We start from the raw sequence: 22528 nt of genomic DNA, 5'->3' as shown, positions 1-22528 counted from the left end.
TAAGATGTTTACAAAATTAATTGAATATATAACATAAATCCACTTGCATGTTACTCTGTATGAGTGACCTGTAATAAAACTTATTTTTATGGACAAAAGTAAGGTCATGGAAACTATAAAGGGGAACTGAATCCCGCTGTAGATAATGCTGGCAATCTGGATAGGTATCACACACCTTATGAATAGGCTGTGGGCATTTGAAAGCATTTGTTTGTCATTTTCACAAACGTTCATCGAGATAGTATATGGTGGTGCAATTGATCATATAAATCTGGTGTTCTCATGGTGATTTTATCCTATTACTTTGCTTCCTTTCTAAACCTAGTGATTCTTTTTTAATTGACCCTCAGCTTGAAATATAAATGTTATTTTATGATTGATTAAAAATAGTTTTAATAGTCTTTAAAAGCTAAAATATGTAGTAGGACATGCCCAGGGCAACTGTATTTTGTATTATTGCCACCCGCACTGCTGTATGAGGTGCTGCTAATGAAAGACCTGCAGACAGCAGTGACAAGACACCTACCTGCTTTTCCTGTGGCAGCATAATGGATGAAACGTTCATCTGCCACTAACCAGAGGTGTCATTTTTTTTTTCCATTCACAACTTGTCTGAACTTAGTGTACTGGGTCACTTGTGACCCTCTGTGAGCATTTGTGCAAGTTAGCAAGGGTTTTTTGGGGGGAGAAAGTAAATCTTTGCAAAACGTCAGAGTCTCCCTCTTCTTGTTAACATTGGAAGTTTCTATGGCAATATCCTTATTAATCTGTAGCTTGTAGATTTTTACCAGTAATAGCTTAATGTTTTTATATTAACTTAGCCTAAAACTTTCCATTTTTGCCTCATCTTTAAAAAAGACAAAGGCACGTAGAGAGAAAATTAAAGTTGTGCACTGGTTGGTGTGGCTCAGTGGATTGAGCGCCAAAAGAAAGGTCAATCCGAAAAAAGAGCACATGCCTAGGTTGTGGGCCAGGTCCCCAGTAGGGGGTGCGAGAGGCAACCACACACTGATGTTTCTCTCCAAGTCTTTCTCCCTCCCTTCCCTTCTGTCTAAAAATAAATAAATAAAATCTTTTTTTAAAAGAAAAGTTATAATCTTACACACATTGAATACCCACTGTTATGCCAATTAAACAGCGAGATGCATGGAAAGAGAGAATGTCTAAGTGTAGTTTCAGAGGAAATTCTGGGTGATGAGGCTGTTTCATTTTGAGTGACAAGTAGACTTCACCCTAACACACACAGTGCAATGCTACATTCTGTGCAATGTCAGGAAATGACATATAATGGAGCCCTCTAAAGGAAACACTCCCTGACTTTCCCAGAAGGCCACACTCCGTGTTAGTCTTCCAGTATCGTATTGTCTTAGTAAGCAGTAATCTGGAATTTATCAAGAATATCTGCTTTTCTTTGCAAAAATTTTTGTATAAAAGTTCATTTGGTAATATGCCAAAGAACACTGTTGTGCAACAATTACATCGATGACTCAAATCTGACCTGATTGGATGATTTAATTCTAGTTACATTTTTTAAGAGAGGGAGGAAACAATTCCTGTCCTTGATATTACAGTGTAATTTCAAGTAAGATTTCTAAAAACTTCTGTATCAAGAAATAAGTAGATTTCATAAGCAATCACAATGATTGTTAGAACAATGAAAAATGCATCCACAATATGGGCACCAATTTTTTGACTTGATTTTCTTAAGTTTTCCTTAATTCTTTCTTATGCATAATTTTAAGTGTCAATAGTTCTGAACTTTTCCTGAAAGAAGTAAATTAAAAAGAAGCAGGTAAACAATATAAAACAACTGTAGAACCTTACTGCAGCTTGGGGAATATTTTTTCTTTCTGCCTTTATTCTGTGTTATGATTAAGTTGGCGTTTATTTACAGAAGGTGTCAAGTGGCTTTACACTAAGACTTTTAAGTGTTTACTCTGTGAAATAGTAAGATATACATCATCCATGGCTAAGTACATATTTGGCCTTAAACAAAAAGGAACTAAGTTCAAGGTGAGAGTTTAGTATTTTTTCCATTATTTCTTTGTTGACTATTCATTGATTATTTACTTTATTATCATGTCATTCTTTTAATTGAAGACCAGTGCATAAAAAAGCTAAGAAACATATTGTTTTTACCAAATGAAATCTTGGGATTGACAGCTCCACTTATTGTAGCAAGTTGAATGTTTCAAAAGATAACTTTATAATTTTTAAACTCATGATGCCAATGATGGTATGAGTATATTAAAAGTTATTTATAGCATGATTACATTGAAACATAGAAAACATTTATCAGCAATTACAGGTATTATTGTCTATTCATAGTCCATTTTATAATGTTTTTGGGCTTTGTGTATAGCATCAAAAACAGAAAAATACCCAAAATGAATAAAAGAAATCTTACTCAGGCTGATTAATACAACTATTTGACTTTGATTTTTCCTGCCATCTGGTGGCAAGATCAAAACTCAGGCAATATGTATTCAACCACATAAACAAGGAACTCTAATTTTAAATCTTTTTAACTTGACAAGTGCAGTCATATTAATATATATATATGTGTGTGTGTATAATTAGTGTATGCATAATATGTATACAGGTGTATAATTAGTATATACTAATTGTATGTGTAATATGATAAAAAGAGTTATTTTAACAATATAAGTGAATAGGACCTCAAGATTAACATAATCTTTCCATAATATTCAACTAAATATTTGTTATAAATTTAGTGGACAGTGTTGTACCATATTCATTCATTTTAATATAGTTGAATTTGATTGAAATATAAAAGATAGTTTTTAATCAAGAGTTGCCAAAAAATGAGAGCTCTTAATTTTTAAATAAATTTGATGAATGGAAATAAATGTCTCTTTCTAAAGATGTTTAAAGTTTGAAATGGAAGTTTAAGATTAAATTTTACTTTATGTAAGTTACTTAGATTGCATTTCCTTCAAATGAGAGTATAACATATATCATAAAGCATTTTTATTATAATAGAACTACTTTATTTAATATTTTATATCTTACTGAACAAAAAAATTTAACATGCATGAAAATTTAATACTTCTAAATGTTTAAAATAGATGGTTGATTAATACAAATTCTTATAACTATGTATAATCATTAGAAAGGTGTAAAAGATAGTGTAATATATTACATATTAATTTTAGTCAAGTTATCTGAACTAGTGACAGCAATATTTGGCAAATTCAGTTCTTCATCCGATGACTTATTTTTAACAGATATAATCTGAAATTTCAATGTGAGCTATTTCTTCTTACAATTTGATCTGAGGCTTCTTATCAATACATTTGTATATAATTAAAAAGAATAGTCAAAAATTTTATAAAGAATAGTCATGTTTATTACTGTTAAAAATTTTCTTAAGTTTATAACTATAAACAACTTAAAAAATTATGAATTGTATTTTTCTGAATTTCAGGAATAAAATATCTGTTCTGTTTTGTATATGGGAAAGGGCAGGATTAGAAAAAGGTTTAACCAATGTAATAACCAAAATATACTTCATCTTTCATTGCAATGAATATTCTTGCCTACATAGTTGGAAATAGGCAGTAGCTGAAATAACCTGTGAGACAGCTGAATGGCCGATTTGTGCAGTCCTATGGATCCATGTTCTGTCTACACAGCATAACCTGATATGGACATTTGGCAGCTACCCAATTTATGCTATCCTTGATAATTCAGGCCTTAAAGTAGATTTAACACTTGTGAATAAGATGCCTAAGTGAAGAATGTTTGGGGAGGATGTTCTAAAATTATTTCATGCACTTCACAACTTAAGTTCCCCTATGAGAAAAAAAAATTAAAAAGCAGAAAATACCCTCTTTCTTATTTCTAATCCCCCATGCTTATAAAGATATGCTTATAAAAATAAATTAGATACTGATACACCTAGAATGTTTGAGTTAAGTCAATGTGGGGACTGGAAGATGGACACGGTCTTAATATTATAGACTCTATTATTAAATTTAGAAACTCTGAATTATATAATTCTCAGAGTTCTAAATTAGCACAGGAGTCATTCATCAATTTTTTGAGCATGCATGTATCAGACATTATAATTAAATAAATGACTAAGGAGGTACAATCATCTATCTAATTTTGATGGGCTACGTGTCAAATGATAAAAATCCTACCATGTAAAATTAAGAATCTAATATGAAGTAGAAAGACTTAAATTTACAAATATTTGATATGTAATAGATATTACTATGTTGACTTATGTAACTACATAGCTATTTGTCCTACAGTAAAGCCTTTTAAAAATCACTAAGTTGAATACATTTTTCAATTAAAAACAATAATCTGAATTTTGTTTGCATACAACTTAAACAAATAACTGGTATACTTAGCTTAGCTTACATATAATGTCATAATGTCATTTCAGTGTATTGTAGGGGTGCAAAAAACAAACAAAAAGATCCCCATTTGTACTACATGTTAGAAATGCTCATTTAATCTTCTAGCAATTCTGTAATTTAAATCTTACGCCCACTATTGTGATAAAAACCTGAGGCTAATGGGCCCCAAGTGACGTGGCTAATGTCAGCTATTAAGTGATAAAGCAAGGGCACACAAACTCAAGTCTTAACTCTAAGATACAAGCCATACTCATTTGTGTGCTTTAAGTAAATAGACATGAATTTTGGTGTCAAAGATAAGTGGGTCCCAATCTTAGCTTCACCACTGAACACCTAGTACCACTGAAAAGATTTGATGATAACGCTATCTCTAGTGCAAAATGGAATGTCAGGAAGGGTGGAGAACAGAAAAGTGGCTACTTTCCAGCTTCCCGAGTCACTTATCCCTCAAGTACAGAATATACTCTGTCTCAGTAACAAGTAAGTACATCCCACATCCATGGGGGTATGTATGACAATCTGTCAAATTTCAGTTCTGCAGCTCCGTGGCTCTACCAGGGAGCATCAGGATTTGAGGGCAGAGCAAACTGTGGGGAAGTTGCTTACACTAGCTAATAAACTTCCGAAAGTAGTGGAAGATTTAATATTTAGAGGAAGAAGATTTGTCTTTCATTTTTTAGTAACTATACAAAAGTAATATTTATTTTTAAAAGTTTCAAGTAATTTGAATTAATAGAAAAAATGAATTGATTTTTTACAAGAATCCTTTGAAATGAACCTAGAAAATGTTTTGTTTAAATGAGGCATTTCTTCTAGATAAAGAAGAACAATCTCAAGTGTTCCTATATTTAATCTACTGATGGATATATTCTAAATAAAGTTAACATAATAAACCACTGATTATCTATTTGAGGTGTTCTGCCTTGGGAATATTAAGATATGGTTAGGAATAAGGGAAAACAATTCTAATTCTCAATTTCTTCTGAAACATATTAGCCAACTAATCATTGGGAAAATATAATTATTGAGCAAAAAAATCCAGTTATAGTTATAGGAAAAAACAAACCAAAAAATCTATATCTATATCTACCTATATCTATCTATCTATCTATCATCTATCATCTATCTATATGTAAATAAAATGAAGGAATCATCTGAGGTCTAAGTGTTGACTTTCAGTCCTCATACTTCCACTGACAAACAATGCAGCCTTGGGTGACACATGAAACTTTATGTTCACAACCTATTTCTTTAACTGTGTTGATGTTCATGAAGTGAGAAAGCAATGCCTCACATTTATTAAAAAGTGAATGATTTTCCTTCTCTAGCCTTTTGGTAAAAAGGATGCATTTCACTGCTCATTTAACATATGCAGCATCTTTTATTTGTGTTTTGCACTGAAGAGAAGTGAATATTTAAAACATTATTATTTAACATATCGACACCACTAATTCATCAAAGTCCAGTTAGCTTTGTGGCTATGTTAATCATAAAAGTAGATGGGATGAACAGTTTGGGAAGCATTTTCTTTTTCTTTTTCTTTTTTTTTTAAAGATTTTATTTATTTATTTTTAGGGAGGGAAGGAAGCGGAGAGAGAGAGAGAGAGAGAGAGAGAGAGAGAGAGAGAGAGAGAGAGACATCAATGTGCGGTTGCTGGGGGTTATGGCCTGCAACCCAGGAATGTACCCTGGCTGGGAATCGAACCTGGGACACTTTGGTTCCCAGCCCGTGCTCAATCCACTAAGCTACACCAGCCAGGGCTGCATTTTCTAAATACACTAACAGAATTACTCAATTTCAATTTACATACTATGATTGCCCACCTAGGAAATTGAAATTCCTGCTTTTTGCCTTTTCTTGAGGCAAGAGCCTCTAGCCTGTTAGCTTTGTAATTACAGGATTCCTCCCACCTTTCTCCTAGTTGTCCCTCAGATTTGACATTTGAACATCTCTTTCAGTTCCTACTAAAATCTTTAGAGTACATAACACTAGTTCCATCACCCTCCCAGCACCTGCTTTTTATTTTATACACAATGTTATCCTTGCTTCTATAAAAACTCTCTAAGGACTCATTATTACATTTCCAACATGTGACTCACTGTCATGTTGCAGGAAGTTGTTGTGGTATCAGGGAAAAAGGTCATATGAGATGCAAAGTGAATTGCAGTTAAAAACACATACTCATATTTCTAAACACTCTGACTCAAGTATTGAAAAAAAGTAAGTGTAGCCACTGAACCATTAAGAGCAAGAAGGATTCATACTAGATCTGTTGATAGAAAAGAAATTTTCCACAGAGTGCTGATCACTACACTTTATTTGGACTTTATTTCTTTATGATAGAATAAACATCGCCCTGGCTGGTGTGGCTCAGTGAATTTAGCACCAGCCTGTGAATCAAACAGTCACTGGTTCAATTCCGAGTCAGGGCACATGCTTTGGTTGTGGGCCAGATACCCAGTTGGGGGCACATGAGAGGCAACCATACATTAATGTTTCTACCCCTGTTTTTCTCTCTCCCTTCCCCTTTGCCTAAAAATAAATAAATAACTAACCTTTAAAAATATTAAAAATAACATAAACATAGTAATAATGTTTTGAAATGTTTTAAAAATCCCTTTAAAAAACTCATTTTTTAAAACAAAGAGCAACAACAAAAAACTTCAGTAACATTTGTAGCAAGTGGACAGTAAATATTATCAATCCTAGTAGACATGAAAGAAAGTATTGAAGGTAGATATGATCAAGCCAATGGTGTGTGAAAATTGATACAAGCAGAGAAATAGAAAGGAATACAGGGTCTGAATTATTCATTTCCTGAAGGTTTCCTTGACACTCTGAAAAAACATTCTTTGTGTTTAATATGAGTTTTATAATTTTCTCATACAACTTTAGTAATTTTAAAGAAATATAATTTTCTCCAACTTAACTATGATTTACTTAATAAAATTTAAATTGTTACAGTATATAGCTTTCAGAAGCATTAAAGAGGTTTCCATCAACTACATTCAATAATGGTATAAATTCTAATTTTCAAAATGTTAAGAATTCTTGACTTAGAACTTTAAAAACTAATTTAAAGAAATGTGATATAATCACAGATGTACTCTTACAGTGGACTTTCTAATCCTGCAAATTGAAAGCAAATAAAGTAATGAGAAATATATCCGGCTTTCTTTTCTTACCTCAACAGATTAAGGATCTAGTAATATGGTGCTATATCCTTGTGTGACATTTATATTTGCAGGCATTTTTCCAAAAATATAATAAAGCGTGAGGAACTATAATTTGCTAATCAATCCTTTTAAAATGAGAAAAAATAGCAATTATAATTATTATTTTCAAAAAATTTTATGCAACTGGTAGGCTATTCTAAATGTATTTTTCTACCATCTAGCAATGAAGCAAAGAATATAAACTCATCTACCCTCTTAAACCTTGACATTTGATAAAATTGAGGTAAATAATTATTTACAACTTAAAGATCTCAGAGCTTTTACACTGCTCCAAGTCCATTTGTTGACACAAATACTAGCAATTTGAATTATAACATGCTGTCCCATTTAATCAGTGTTTTACAGTTTAATGATACCTTACATATTCCATCTAATTTAAGACACACAAAGTTCTGTGGTAGACGGGGATTTTTTTTTAACCACATTCCAGAATAAGGAAGCTGAAGCTCAAAGAGGAAGTACATGTAGGAAGTGGAGAAATCAGGGCTTGAACTTCCTGGTCTCATGTGTTCTTGTCACTCTGCAACTGATACCCAGACATACCAAAGTGCAAGATTAGTCACATAAGCTTCATTAAGATACCTATACTCACTCGCTCAATTTATCTTAGATTTCAAACTAAGATAATCCCCAAAATGTCTGGTTGAAAATTATAATTTTTCTTATTTAAGAAAGTGTAATGTACTATAAGTATGCCTCATTCTAAATACCATGCAATGGACACAATGTTCTATACATGGGGTGTGAAATGAATAGCAGATTAAATGTGTCAATGAATGTTCTTAGTGAGCAGTCTGCAGCTTCCTGTTTTAGTCATTTACATCCTTAAAATTGGTTCTTACATTCAATATGTTTAAACATTCAAAGACCCAAATTTTAAGGATCTTCACTGACTATCCTGCTGTGTCCCATCAGGAGTGACACGGTAACAGCACGAAAAAGACAGGATTTAACTTTTACAAAACTATAATGTTGTCCCTTGCAAGGAACACAGTTTTGGTGGGTAATTTTCCATTATGAATATGTATTTTTGATGCACAAATACTTGGATGGCTTTTTTACAGCTGTCTCCACTTCTTTTAAATAAGACAAACTTTAGAAGCATAATTAGGATGCGTACACATAAAGAGATAATATTTTGTGCATCCTAATCAAGCATAGGCCATGAACAAACAATGAACATATGTGCCTTCTTCCCCTTTCTCTGTATTATGTATGTGAATCTTTGAGGACCAAAATAAACAAAGACATTCTGAGAAGGGTTAAGCCTACTTTACAGTACATTACTATTAATATTTAGCTAATTGGAATACTATTAAGATAGAGTGGATTCAAATGGAAGAAAGCTAAATCACATAGAGAAAATAATCTGTTTCATGTTCATAAAAAATAAACTTATGATTTATTTTGTCCTTTGATTCTAATTTCTCATTTAATTTTTGGTTGTTCAATTCTTTCACAGTTTATGTTTTCCATCTGTACCACAAAGACCAAGATTTTAACACCAAGATTTGTAAGTCTGAAGATTCTACCATTAAAAATTTGTGATATTCAGTCTTTTGGACATTTCTTTTGATGCCAAGCTATCTTTTTTAAGTCTCTTTTTATTTTTTTTAAGTGTTGGTGATAGCCAATGTATCTTAATTATTTTTCTCTCTCCATGAATATATAACATTTCATATATGAGCAGCACCTTACAATTTATAAAGCATTTTCCCATGTGGTATTAAGCCCTGACATGTTACATATTGAATGTTTTTCCCTCATAAAAATATACCTTATTACCAAAGCATTCGGAGGAATTAACAAAAGATGGATGGCCTGATTTTCAGCTTATATTACATTTCCAGGATACCGTGGCTGCAATATTTTATAGTTCAGCATATAATTCAAGTATTCATATTAACCAAGCAAAGAAATGACAAAATTTTACATATAGCAACTGTGACTTCTGGAGTCTTCCCAAGGAATTTTATGTAAAGAAGCCAAAGTATCCCTGAAAGAACATACGTAACAAATTTTAAAGGTTTACTGATACAGACACTAGCTCTAGAGGATCATTAAAGTCTCTTATTTATTTTTTTTTATTAGAGTAACTATTGTCTGTTCCTTTGCCTGGCTGGTTTCCTTTAAGTCACATTTACTCCTCGTTAGTAGTCTGGCATCCTTAATTAGTCATGTTCCTCAGATCTTTATTTGGAGTCTGTCTGTAATAATCAAGGCCCTTTCTAATACAGAAGCAGGTTACTATGTACAGAAGCCTGGTTCATTATAGTAGAGTAGTTTGCATTTGTAGCACAGCATCAGGGTGGACCTAAAGTAAAAACAAGTGAGGTCCAATAAAAAGAGAGGGTTCAATAGAAAGAGATGGGGAAGAGGATATTTGTATGTACAGCCTGTTCAACCCATGAAGTCCCAAATTCTGACATCTTCACCTCTTTCCAGAGAGAAAATGTGCTGCTGAGCCCCTCCCCTAGGCTATTGACGTGATTATATTTTCAAACGTCCTCTCTATATTAGCTCTCTCTCTTACAGTTGAAAGTCTCCTCCATCTTAGTACATGTTCCCTCAATATTACAGTTACTACAGGCTTTGTTCAATATCTCTCCCTTAAATAGCCATCAACCTTTTTGAAATAATTTAACTCTCTTGTTTCCATTTTTTAGCTCAATTCAGTCCTCAGTATACTGAATCTGCATTGTCTATACCACACTAAAGTAATAATTCTTGAAAAATTTACCAGTGACTTTATGTTATTCAAATCTTATAACCACTTAAAATTTTTTAAATTATTTAACCTCAGAAACATTAGACTCCATTAGAACTTGTTCATTAAAACTTTAAAGGAAAGCTCCCACTTCCTGAACTCTCACACAACCCTGACTAAAAAGCAATGCTACCCTATTTTTCAACTTAAAAAAGCCTAGAAAATTCATGGGCCTGAGGTTATACAAGTGACTGTCAATGCACGGAGTGGAAATCAAATCCTTCTCCCCCAAATTGTCACTAAAGTTATAATGAAGAGAAGATAGAAAAGGAGTTTGCCTTTGGGCTGATTTCTGAAGAATGAAGGACCCGCTATGGGAAATTTTCAGAAGAGAATGTTCTAGAAAGAAAGTGAAACAAGTACAATGGCCTAAGTTATTGGCATGATTGATATGTTTAAGAACAAAAGTTGTTAATAAAAGGTCTCACAGAGTGTGATAATGCAAAGGAGTAGGCAAGGCATACATCATTAAAACCCATGCTAAAATTTTGCATTTTTCCCTAATTGTGATAGAAATCCATAAAAAATGAATGCAAATACAGTCATGATATGATCTATTTTTCACTTTATGAAGATCCTTATAGTTGGTGCATAGAAGTTGGACTGTAGAGAAAAGATAAAAGATGGGAAAGTTATATATAAATGATATATAAGAAAGTCATATTTAGTTGCTTTTGGAACACAGAGGTATGAGGAAGAGTTTTTATTACCTAACCTATTAATAAACTTTTATTTTTGAAGCAGGAGCATTTAAGTCTTAACAGGAACCTGAGCTATTTCAGGAGTAAACATAGAAACCATAAACAGTAATATTAAAAATAAAGTTTGCTCTATGGTTCCAAGAAATAAAGAGGTTTAAAGGTAATAAATCCTTCAATTGTGAAATTTTGATACTACCATTATTGAGTTCTATAATCATACCTAAACAGGACTGGGTTGTGTGCAACTGTAAGCAAATCACCTCAATTTTCCTATTATCAGTTTCTTGTATATGAAATGAGAAGATTATGAGGCATCAAGTGGAAGTGGAAAGTTTAAATTATGCAGGATGAGTAAATTCTAGAAATTTGATGTACAAAATAGTGCATTACCACTATAAGTTAACATTTAATTATTATATACTTAAATTTTTTTGTTAAGCAGGTAAATCGTGTTTAAGTGTTCCTACCTCAAAACAAATAAACAAAAATAAAGGGGCAGGAGTAATCATTTGTGGGTGATAGTCGTGTTTGTTATTTTGATTGGGGTGATGATTTCACAGTTATATGCATACTCCAAACTCAACAAATTGCATGAAAAAAATATAACCATTTTTTATTTTGATATATTAATTACATCTCTATAAAATTAAAAATATGGGAAATTATATACCATCAGTGATTTTCAAAAAAGTATTGAATGTTTTGCTATAATGACGGGGTTTTCAAAATGGATGAAGGTTGGCTGTGCAGGCCAGGGCCTTCTTGTCACTCTCCTCCCCACTTAAGTAGCTCCATTTTTTTTTTGTTTTATATATTAGACTTGCAATATTCCACCTGAAATAAGCTAAAAAATATTGAAAATCTGCTAATTCAACTGAAGCCATAATACTACATAATACTACTGTTAGACATAATATTACATAGATGTATCATTCACCTTCTTTTCCCTTTTGCATAGATATTTGTAAATGGTTTCATGCATGTTATTGCCAGATAAACACATATACATTTCAATTTTTATTTCTAATACAGTCTTGACTCATGAGCATGAATATGTCCAACTGCTTGGGTTTATTTAAGACTCTCAGAAAGATCCCAAACTCAACAATACTACCAATAAAATACTTGATTCCTCTTTATTTGTTTCTCATTGCGCAAGCCGGAAAAGCAGAAACGTCATCCCGTGTTCCTCATTTCAATATATGTCCCAGGGTTCTATATTCCACCTCTCAAATACATACCAGCTACTCCGTCTACTTTGGCTACTACCTTTATTACCAGCATCAACATTTTTTTCAGGTCATTAAACAGCTTTCTGTTGGCCTCCTCTTCAACACACTTGTCCAAATTTCAGCTCATAACTAACTTCTGCTATATAAACCTGATCATTTTCTCTCCTTTGAATGGCTTCCCAGTGTGTTCAGGACACACTTCATATGCTGAGCATAGATGCTAAGGCTACAATAATTAATCACTATGTACCAATCACACCTCTTGGTGCTTTAATGTAAAACTGGTATGTGGAGGAAGTTAGTCTGTGGCATAACCCAAATTAAACTTTGTTTTTGTCTTACACCATCTTTACAAAATATTTTTCATGAAGCTTGCAGGCCCATGAATTGACTGTCTTTTCTTAAGTAAAAGATAGCTTTTTAGCCCTGGATGGTGTGACTCAGTGGGTTGAGTGTTGGCCTGTGAACAGAAAGGTCCCCAGTTTGAATCCCAGTCAGGGCACATGCCTGAGTTGCAGGCCCGGTTCCCAGTCAGGGGCATGCCTCAGGCAACTGACTGATGATTATGTTTCTCTCACACATTTATATCTCTCTCCCTTTCTCCCTCTCTCCCTATCTCTCTAAAAATACATACAATCTTTTTCTTTTAAAGGAGGGTTATCAGTGTGGAGGAGGATGGGAGCAAATGGGGGAAAGGGTACAGAGTATAAGAAACACAAATGGTAGGTACAAAATAGACAGGGAGAGGTTATGAATAATATAGGAAATGGAGAAGCCAAGGAACTTATATGTATGACCCATGAACATGAACTAAGGAGTGGGGAAATGCTGGTGGGAGGGAGGGGTGCAGGGCAAAAGGGAATAAAGGGAAGAAAAAATGGTAAAACTGTAATAGTACAATCAATAAAATACATTTAAAAATAAAAAAAATTAAAAAGTTTTATTCAGGAAAAAAGATAGTTTTTAATAACTTAAGTCAGAAACGCAGCCTCAATTTTGAATATATATATATATATATATATAACTATATCTATGTATAGAATAGCCATATATAGATAGTCCATATAAAATTGGTGATTATATATATATATATATGTGTATATATGCATGTGTGTGTGTCTCCAACCAAGATGGACCTGATATAACAACAGATCTTCTTCTACCTGACTGCTCAAGCTAGCCTCAGCCTGGAGGGCTCATTGGTACCTTCACCCAGAAGAGTCTAGAAGCTGACTGCTTTTCCTGGAATGCCTTCATGAATAATTCAGCTGTGCCCAGCTGGGATGCTCTCACCTGCAGCTCACCTCTCCAGGCTTGAGCTGATGGAGGTAGCACCACTTTACCCTTTACTCCCATGAGAACAGATGCTTGCAGGTTGGCAATTATTTCTATTCATAAAATTTCTTCAGAAACCCTCCTCGTCTCTCTTTATTCTAAGCATGTAAACAGCTTCAAAAGGGTAAAAAGTTTTAGAAGATTACCAGTGTTCAGAAATTTCTTTCAAAATTCTGTATGTGATGATATGGCACCTCAATTTACAATTTTTCAGGTTTTGGAGTCTAATTGATATTTCAATTATAGTATGCATTATTTAATTTACTCCTTAGAATAATCCTATGAGATAAATCTAATTGCCTTTGTGCACTTGTAGAACTGACTTTAATAGGAGTTAAATAAATTTGTGTAAGTTACAGACCATATAAATGACTAAGTCAGAAATCAATTCCAGGCACTGGACTTTGGGTCTATGACCCTAAGTCCTGAACTATACAGTCTCTCATGAAATTCTTTTTAATGATCTGGCCTCTATTCACTTTTTAAGCCACTTTCCCATTTTCAGTGCATTCCAACATCGCTGACCTTTTAAGAACTATTTTCAGCCCTGGCTGGCGTGGCTCAGTGAATTGAGCACCCACCTGTGAAACAAAGGGTTGCTGGCTTGATTCCCAGTCAGGGCACATGCCTGGGTAGTGGGCCAGGTCCCCAGTAGGGGGCGCATGAGAGGCAACCACACATTGATATTTCTCTTCCTCTCTTTCTCCCTCCCTTACCCCTCTAAAAGTAAATAAAAATAAATGAAATCTTAAAAAAAAGAACTATTTTCACTTTCCAACCTTCCCTCACTTTCTGCTTTCACACAGACCATTTTCTATACTAGAAATAGTCCTCCACTTTTCTTCCTTTAATACTGATTACCTCCTGAACTCTTATTTTCAAAACAGCTGCTTTCTTGATCTTACCAGGTGTAAATACTTCCTTCAACATGCCAGCAAATAAAAGTATTGGAGCAATTTTTTCTATTCTTTTATAATTTGTTTACATGTCTGCCTCTCCTACTAGAACTCTGAGCTCAGGCAAATAGAGATTATATTCTGTCCATCAAGTCCTAGAGGAGCTTTTTGTTGAATGAAAAAAATAATAGGCTCCATGTAGGCCACAGGCTACCAATGGTAAAATTAAATGCTTGCCAAGTATTCTGGATAGAAGGGCAAATCTTTGGAAATAATCTAGTCCAACAAATTCATTTAAGAGTCAGGGAAATTTAGGGCCACCGAAAAAGCTTTACTTGTTGAAGGCACACAGTATTGCATTTTTAATTTAGAAGTCTCCCTCCCTCCATATCTTGGGTATTTTTGCATTTCTTATTTGTATAAAGCTTTCAGCAAGGTCATGTGGCACAGTGCCAGCATACAGAACACCCTCATCTTCATAAGACCTAGCAGATGTGACCAGGCTGTGCTAGGACCACCTGGGAGCCATTCCTAAGTAGCAAGACTTGTCTCACTTATGTAAAGGTTATAACTACAATCCACAGCAGGTGCTTAGTTTACTGCACTGAAGGTCATTACAAAGGCACTTTGCTAGGTTCCTAGATGCAATGAAGCTCAAATCACAGTAACAATGCTAACTTGGATTGCTCCCTCTCTTTGTTTTAATCAACAGTTTAAGTCAATGACATTTTGTTATCTATAATTTTATTAGAAGCCCTTTTCAGAGACAAAGTGTAAGTTATGAATGGGTGAATGAATGAGCAAAAGCATGTTATCAGTTAAGAATAAAAATTTAAAAATAAAAATTAGTGAGACAGGAGGCAAAGAGATTTCTAACCTTTGTGTTCAAGAAAGGCTGGTGTTAGATTAAACAATCTGGTTCCAAGGTTTTTTTGATAAAGATTTATGAGTATTGGATCAATTTCAAGAGCAGTTATTGCTTTCATTTTTGAAAACTGTCTCTCTAAAGTAAAACACTCTTATTTTTGAAAAAGCTAGGTCGGCCTTACTGTCAAATTTTGCTTACTTTTTTAAGTTTTGTTTGTGATAGTATTAATATGTTACAAAAGTATAAGTAATTTTCTCCTTTTTCATTTCATTTCTGGAAATATAAATAAAATGTTCAAAATTTAGAAATTTTTATAAAAAAATTTTGAACTGAACGTTTAGAGAAGTGGTTATTTCATTTAAAAAATAGAAATAAGCCAAATGGAAAATCATAGCATATGTTTCAAAAGCAATGCTCATGTTTTATGTTTTGATATTTTTGAATAATAAACTTTCTTTCCATCTCTAGGAAAGGGAAAGCATGGCTATGTATATGAATGATGTAATATTATTTCCTGTCTTTGGGAGACCTCTCTTGTTAGTCCCATTCAACTATAACCTTGTAATCTTGAAAGAATGTTTTTGGTCATGGGCCTTCACCTACCAGTGATTTCATCCAGATACAGTTTCATAGTCTTTACTGGTTTAAACAGAAGGAAAGAGCAGACCATATGAGCAAAATAAAATGTTACCATTAAATTGGTTTTTGCAGCTTAAGGTACAGTGTAATGATATTTTTCCAGCAGCTGCTTTCAGTTGGATTTAAAGTTTAGAAAAAGCTTTGTATTTGATACAAAATAATAAAGTGCAGATTGTGTTACTTCCTTCTTTTTGTCCCAAAACATAAGGAAAGTCTTTATGCTTTTACATGGTAACTGATGACCATTATTTTTTTTTTGTAACCTAAATAGTTGCCCACGTGTGCTAAATGGTGTCTATGTGAAAGTCCTTTTGAAAAAAGTAAACCCATTCTTCTAATAAGTATGTCTGTGATTTGGGTCAATTTGTATAACTTCTGGATTTCTTCTACAAAATTATTGAATTACTTGTGTAAAATAAGATGTCTTAGTGATAAACCTGTTCTTGTTATCAAAGGTAAGGATTTCTTTCATGTAATCACAGTAATTAATTTTATTTCCCAACCATGATGATATTTATTGCATTCTTATTTTAGTATAGTGAATAAATACCAACCAATTAATAAATTTACTGCTAGTCTTTTTTAATTGAATTTATTGGGGTGACATTGGTTCATTAAAGCCAAACAGGATTTAAGTGGGCAACTCAACAAACCATCATCTGTACACTGCATCATCATGCACCCATTGCCCAAAGTATTGTTCCTTTTCATCCCTATTCTCCTTCCTTTGCCCATCTCCACCTGCTCCTCAGCCCCCTTTCCCTCTGGCTATCATCACACTATTGTCTGTACCTATATGTTTTATATATATGTATGTTGTTTTTTTTTTTTGCTTAATCCATTCACCTTCTTTCACACAGGCTGCAAATCCACAAAATTTGCTGCTGGATATTCTAATGAAGAATGGGAAGATGAGAAAAAAATCATTAGAGTATTCCTTAAGTTTTAGGGATTCCCCTATTGTTATAAATTCATAAAGAGTTCATAAATCCTTTATTGTTTCCATTATCAAAAGCTTCAGGTCAAAATTAAATAATGAGAAACACTTTCCTTGTAAACAAATGTCCTTAACAAACTTCATTTTTATTTTTCTTTAATTAGGCCAAATTTGTGTTTCTAATCAAAAATACATTTTATTCTAAATTAGAACTAGGCTATGTGCTAAAGCGTTTGAGGAGGCATAAATGACCTCATGGTTTTTTACTGCAATAACAGTTTTGAAATATAGTTAAAAATTAAAAAATATATATATAATACTCTGGAAAGTGAAAAGATGGACCTTGGTGTTTGTGTCTTGCCTTGCTAAGGCCCAGTGAATTAACTTAAGGACAATGCATAATGGGTTTAAGAATAAGACTGTCAGTTGATGCTAAAAACCCAAGGCTTAAAATAGGTAATACCTAATAGTTACTTATAGCTGGTACATAACAAAGATTATACATACAAATCCCAGAACTCCTTCTCCAATTAACTTGTACATTTTTAAACACTTCTTATTTAGCAGTATGCCTTAGCATGAGGTCTCAGTAAAGCTCTGTAGGAATAAAAATAGGCCTCTCCCAGCCTTGTTCCTACTCACCTATTTTGCTGCCTCACTGAGATTTAAATCCTTTCTCCTTCAAGACTGTACTTGACATCTTTTTTCATAATTGGATTTCACATATAAAATTATTTGGGTCAGAGGGAAAAATAGATTATTCTCTACTGGCTAGCCCACAGTAAAGGTAGGAACACTGAGTAGGCAAAGACAAGGAAAAAGAGAAATGGCCCCGAGTGTAACAGGCCTTCTAATCAGTAACTGAAAGTCTAAAATGGAGAATAATAGTTGAATCATGCATTCCAATAAAAACTGTGATGTTCACAGCCAGCAGTACACAAAAACAAAACCGTTTTCTTAAGCCAGATAGAAACTGGGGTTAAATCATTGTCCCTATCTTTTGTATGATTTTTTTTGTCCTGAGTCATACAGTATTAATGCTTATGAGTGGCCTTGCAAAAGAACTGATTTTTAAACTGTGAATTTTTTCCCCCAGTAGTATTTCTGTTTAGCAATCAGAGTGAGTGCTTGACATGGTAGTGTTTTGAAAAGACTAATATTTTTCTCCCCTGTTAAACAAATGCACAAAGCTTTAAATGGGTACAGGACAATCCTTAAAGAGGATCTTTTGGTGTCCTTTTCAGTACAAGATTTTTAATGAAATGTTGGAAGTGTCATTTCATGTCAATTTGGTTCATTTTTCCATGGCACAAAGAAGTAATATGTGCAGAAAGAATCACAAAAACTTGAAATCTATAGTGATGTTAAAAAAGCAAAGCTTAGATTTATAGGACAATCATTTCAGTCTTTTGAGGGATAAAAATAGATTGTGTTTGCAACCTATCCCAGTGGCTTTAGATCCTCATGGGAGACAGGGGGAACCAAAGAGTTATGAAACCTAGACCTGAAATTGCTAGAGTGCAACAAAATCCCCAATTCCCCTAGCCAAAAAGAAACAGTCTAAACCATCCGTTGTATTTCTATGCATGTGTTTTTTTTTCCTGGTTTCTAGGGAAACATGCTTTTATACCTAAGGCTGACTTGGGAAATCTTTTTTTTAGATCTTGTGTTCTAGTAAAAATTTACTGCTTCTATTGTGATCAACATGTTAGGAATAGTGGCCCTACAAAATGTCTACTTTCAGATTTTTTTCCCATAGTAGTTGAAGTTAATGCCCAGGATTATTATTAGTTGTACTGACTTGACACTGATTGCTAACTAAACTTAATAGGGTTTTAAGAGACTAACTCAATGAACAGTAGGAGATAGCTCTGGGATTACTTAATCTCAAATTGAGTGCCCAGTCTATAATAAAATATTAATATGTGTGGCTGTAATAAAAAAGAAAGTATATATGAATAAATATGTGAGCTTACATGTCCATATAAGTAAAATCAAGCTAAATGGTAATATTTTTCACAAATTGAGGAAAAGTTAGCTTAGAGTCACTGTCTACAAAGAAAAACAATGACTTGCTTTGTTCCATTCCCCCACTCTCACACATAGTTCAGGAATATGAAGAAATTGTGAGGAAGACTTTAGACTTTGATGGGACATGAATTTGGGGCAAGGAAGAGCAATAAACATCTAGACATTAAGAGGCAAGACCTTAGTTAACACTTTAATTATTTGAGAAAAGGAAAAAACCCATCAGTGCTTTGCATTCTTACTGGTCATGAAGGTGCTGCTGCTGTTTGCTGCATTTTTTTAAATCTAAATTTCACTTTTTTTTTTCCCATTATACTCTTCAGCCTTTTTCAGATAAATCATGCTCCCTCATTTATTTCAGATAAGGCATTCAGTGTTAGTCAAATTACAAAATGCCCTTTAAATATTTAAGAGCTAGATAAAAGTATTCTCTTTAAAAACTCATGCCAGAAAGGATCATTTAATACAGTTAGAGGTAAATTCAATCAGAAATCAGTATTCTGCATTTAACTTTTCACCATGACACACTTCACCATATTGTTTCAGAGGAAGGTAAGCCCACTAAAGTAAGGCTATGGAAAAAATCATATAGTAGGTTTTAACAGTGGAAAAGGAAAATCTCAAATATAACGAAACACTGACATTCAAGAAGTAAAGTGATATTTCCCTCCTACCAAATGGCAGATGATGTCATTTATTAACAACAGCTTTTGATACTGCCATCAGTTTAGGGTGATGCTCATCTGGTTGGCAACATTTCCAATAATGACAAGAGTTACAATAAGAAGGATACTGCATATTTGTGCTACAAAACTGGACTTTGGAGTTCTACTAACTCTAGACATGAACCTCAATAATTTACTTAATCTCTTTGAGCCACTATATATGCTTTGTTCATACTTTATTTGCATTTAATAAAAAAACAACATACACACACATATATGTGTGCAGGCAGATTACTCTACACCTAGGTACTTATTAAATGTTTCCTTTTTCTTAATTCCTCAGAAGGTCTTAACATTAATCTTTGTGGTTAATTATTATTTTTCATAAGTTTTAACTGAAAATTAGTAAGATTATAGGAATAAAATAAATGGGAAAGATTAAAATGCCACCCATGGATAAATCTTAGTTTTCTATATTTAAGTCAAATATAATACATGTTTTAATTACCATGAGAATGGTTAGATAAAAATATCTGATCATTCAAAAAGTGAATAAAACCAAGAAGAAAAATTTAAATTATAAAAAGAGCTTTGAAAGAAGGGAATTATCTTCAGCATTGGTTCTAAAAAAAAAAGACTTTTAAATAACAGAATGTAAAAGACAAATACAATTAACACTGTGCTGAGGCAGGAATGAGTTACAGTTCTATTTTCCATACCTTTACTGAAGGAGAGAGAGTCCAGGTGTCTGAAACACACACTGGTTTGGATCTTGATGGGGACTGAGGTCAGTTCAAAACCCTGCTTGGCTGTGTGTATATTCCATCACTGCAAGAATGGCTCCTAGTCTCATCTCCTAACCACTTCTCTTTCCTTATCTCTTGGCCTTGGAATAAAGACAGTTTAATTTTGATCAGAGACAGACTCATAGATGGAGAACAGATGATAGCCAGTGGGGGGAGAGTTAGGGGATGGAGGGATCAAGCAAAAAGGACTCATGGGCATGGACAACAGTGGGGTGATTGCTGGGTGCAGAGGGAGGTATAAGGGGACTAAATGGTAAAGATTCAAACACTAAGTTATTTTTATTTCTCTGACTATAATATGAAAAAATGGTATGATTAGAGAAGAAAAATGAGTTAAACTTATGTTGCTGAAAGCAACAATTTTCCCATATTTTAAATTTTAAAAAAATGGATGAAAAATGGAAATTGTGTGTATGCCCAAAATAGAAGCATATAGAAACTTTACCCAAAACAGGGTAGAATTGGTCTTTGAGTAAAGTGAATCCAAAGCTTACTCATCTCAAAAAGGCAGGCTGCTTCCCAGAGAGTGAAAGGACTATAGGAAAGCACAGGAGAGGAATTCTGCTCCCTGATCAGATTGTATAGAATTCAGGGGCAGGTAGGTTCCCTGGATCCCTAGTTGTGCTGAGGATGGCTCTTTATTTTTCAGGGAAATATTTGAAATGAGTATAACTGTTCCTCCTTGTAGCAACTTTTACACTTGACATTTTATCCTCTAGGGTGTGAGAAAAAATATGACATCCCCCTACCCTGCCCCTCAGGACAGTGAGAGCTGGTGTACCAGAACACAGAAAAGAGAACAGAATTATTACTATTTGGCACCTATGTATATTTCCTCTGCAGGGTATGTGAAGCACATCATAAAATGTTAACTAATAGCCAGTGTTCTTCAATACATCCCTGGAGATGGCAAATGCAGGCAATAACCCTCACATCCCTCACTTCTACCCTGGAGGAAAAAAAAAAAAAGCTCCATTCACAGTACAAATTGAGGGAAAATGCAAAGGGCCAGTGGGAATGAATGTTTGTATGCATTTGATCAGAAGAATTGCTGCACTATTTAAGAGAATCAGAGAGCTTTGGAGAAATGTTAGAAATTTTGAAAAGTGAAGAAGAAATGGGAAGAGAAGAAAAAATTAAAGTAAAGAGAAAGACACAGAAAAGATGAGGAAAAAACAGTGAAACATCTATGACATCATTGCTCTGCCAGAAGGCCTCAGATGGACTGGAGGCGCCAGAGTTCTCACCCCCACCCTCAGGAGTGCTGGGTCCCAGGGGTGCTGGGGTGGGTGTGGGGAGGGGTGGGTACAGCCCCTCTCACACTCCCTGGTGAAAGTACATTTTTACTACATACATTTGATCTGAAGTTTCCTTGCAATGATGAGTTGTTAGAAAAGCAGAATCTGTTTTGGTAGGGGTTTTTTTGTTGTTGTTGTTTTTGTTTTTGTTTTAAATGTCTGCTTATGTGTTTGTTCATTTGGTGTGAGGGTGTGTGCGAATGTGATGACTGGTTATGCTGTTTCTTGTCATTGGCATTGCGGTGGTGGTAGCATGTTGACTTGCTATTTTAAGGCTAAAGAACACCATATGAAACATATAATTTTTAAATGTCTTTATACTTAACATTTGAAAAAGTCTCCAGCAAGAAAAGGCAGTCGGGCAGATGTTGGAGCAGACTTTACTGGGTTGGGTTGGATGCTCTGACCTAACTCTTTTACAGATAATACATGATGAAAGTGGATTTCAAGAACAGTCCTTAAGGAAGAAAATCACATAAAATGCAACCTGGTGGTTTAGTTGAAAGGTAGAGACATCCCTATTTCCTTTTCTCCCCCAAACTTTAGTAAGAATTAGTGCTGAGCAAATATTTTGTTAACTAATGAGTGATGTGTTCAGGAATATGGATTTACCGGTCTATCTCCTGATTTACCTGAGGCACTCATTCCTGCTCTCACCTGAGACACTAGAGTCAAAGAAAGACAGTCCCCTCCCCACTTCTCCCTGGGGAGCCGTCTCTGCCCTTGCA

General features: G+C 33.9%; 1 long non-coding RNA gene across 1 annotated transcript; it reads left to right on the top strand.

Annotated features, from left to right (window-relative positions):
* The first annotated feature begins 5533 nt into the window (after window positions 1-5533).
* Window positions 5534-20610, top strand: LOC118497081. Its single transcript, XR_004899635.1, has 3 exons — window positions 5534-5902; window positions 14889-14896; window positions 20599-20610. It is a non-coding gene; the product is annotated as an uncharacterized LOC118497081 (long non-coding RNA).
* The last annotated feature ends 1918 nt before the right edge of the window (window positions 20611-22528 follow it).

This window comes from Phyllostomus discolor, chromosome 10 (assembly GCF_004126475.2).
Source record: "Phyllostomus discolor isolate MPI-MPIP mPhyDis1 chromosome 10, mPhyDis1.pri.v3, whole genome shotgun sequence".
NCBI lineage: Eukaryota > Metazoa > Chordata > Mammalia > Chiroptera > Phyllostomidae > Phyllostomus > Phyllostomus discolor.
This window is presented reverse-complemented; position numbering and strand designations above follow the sequence as displayed.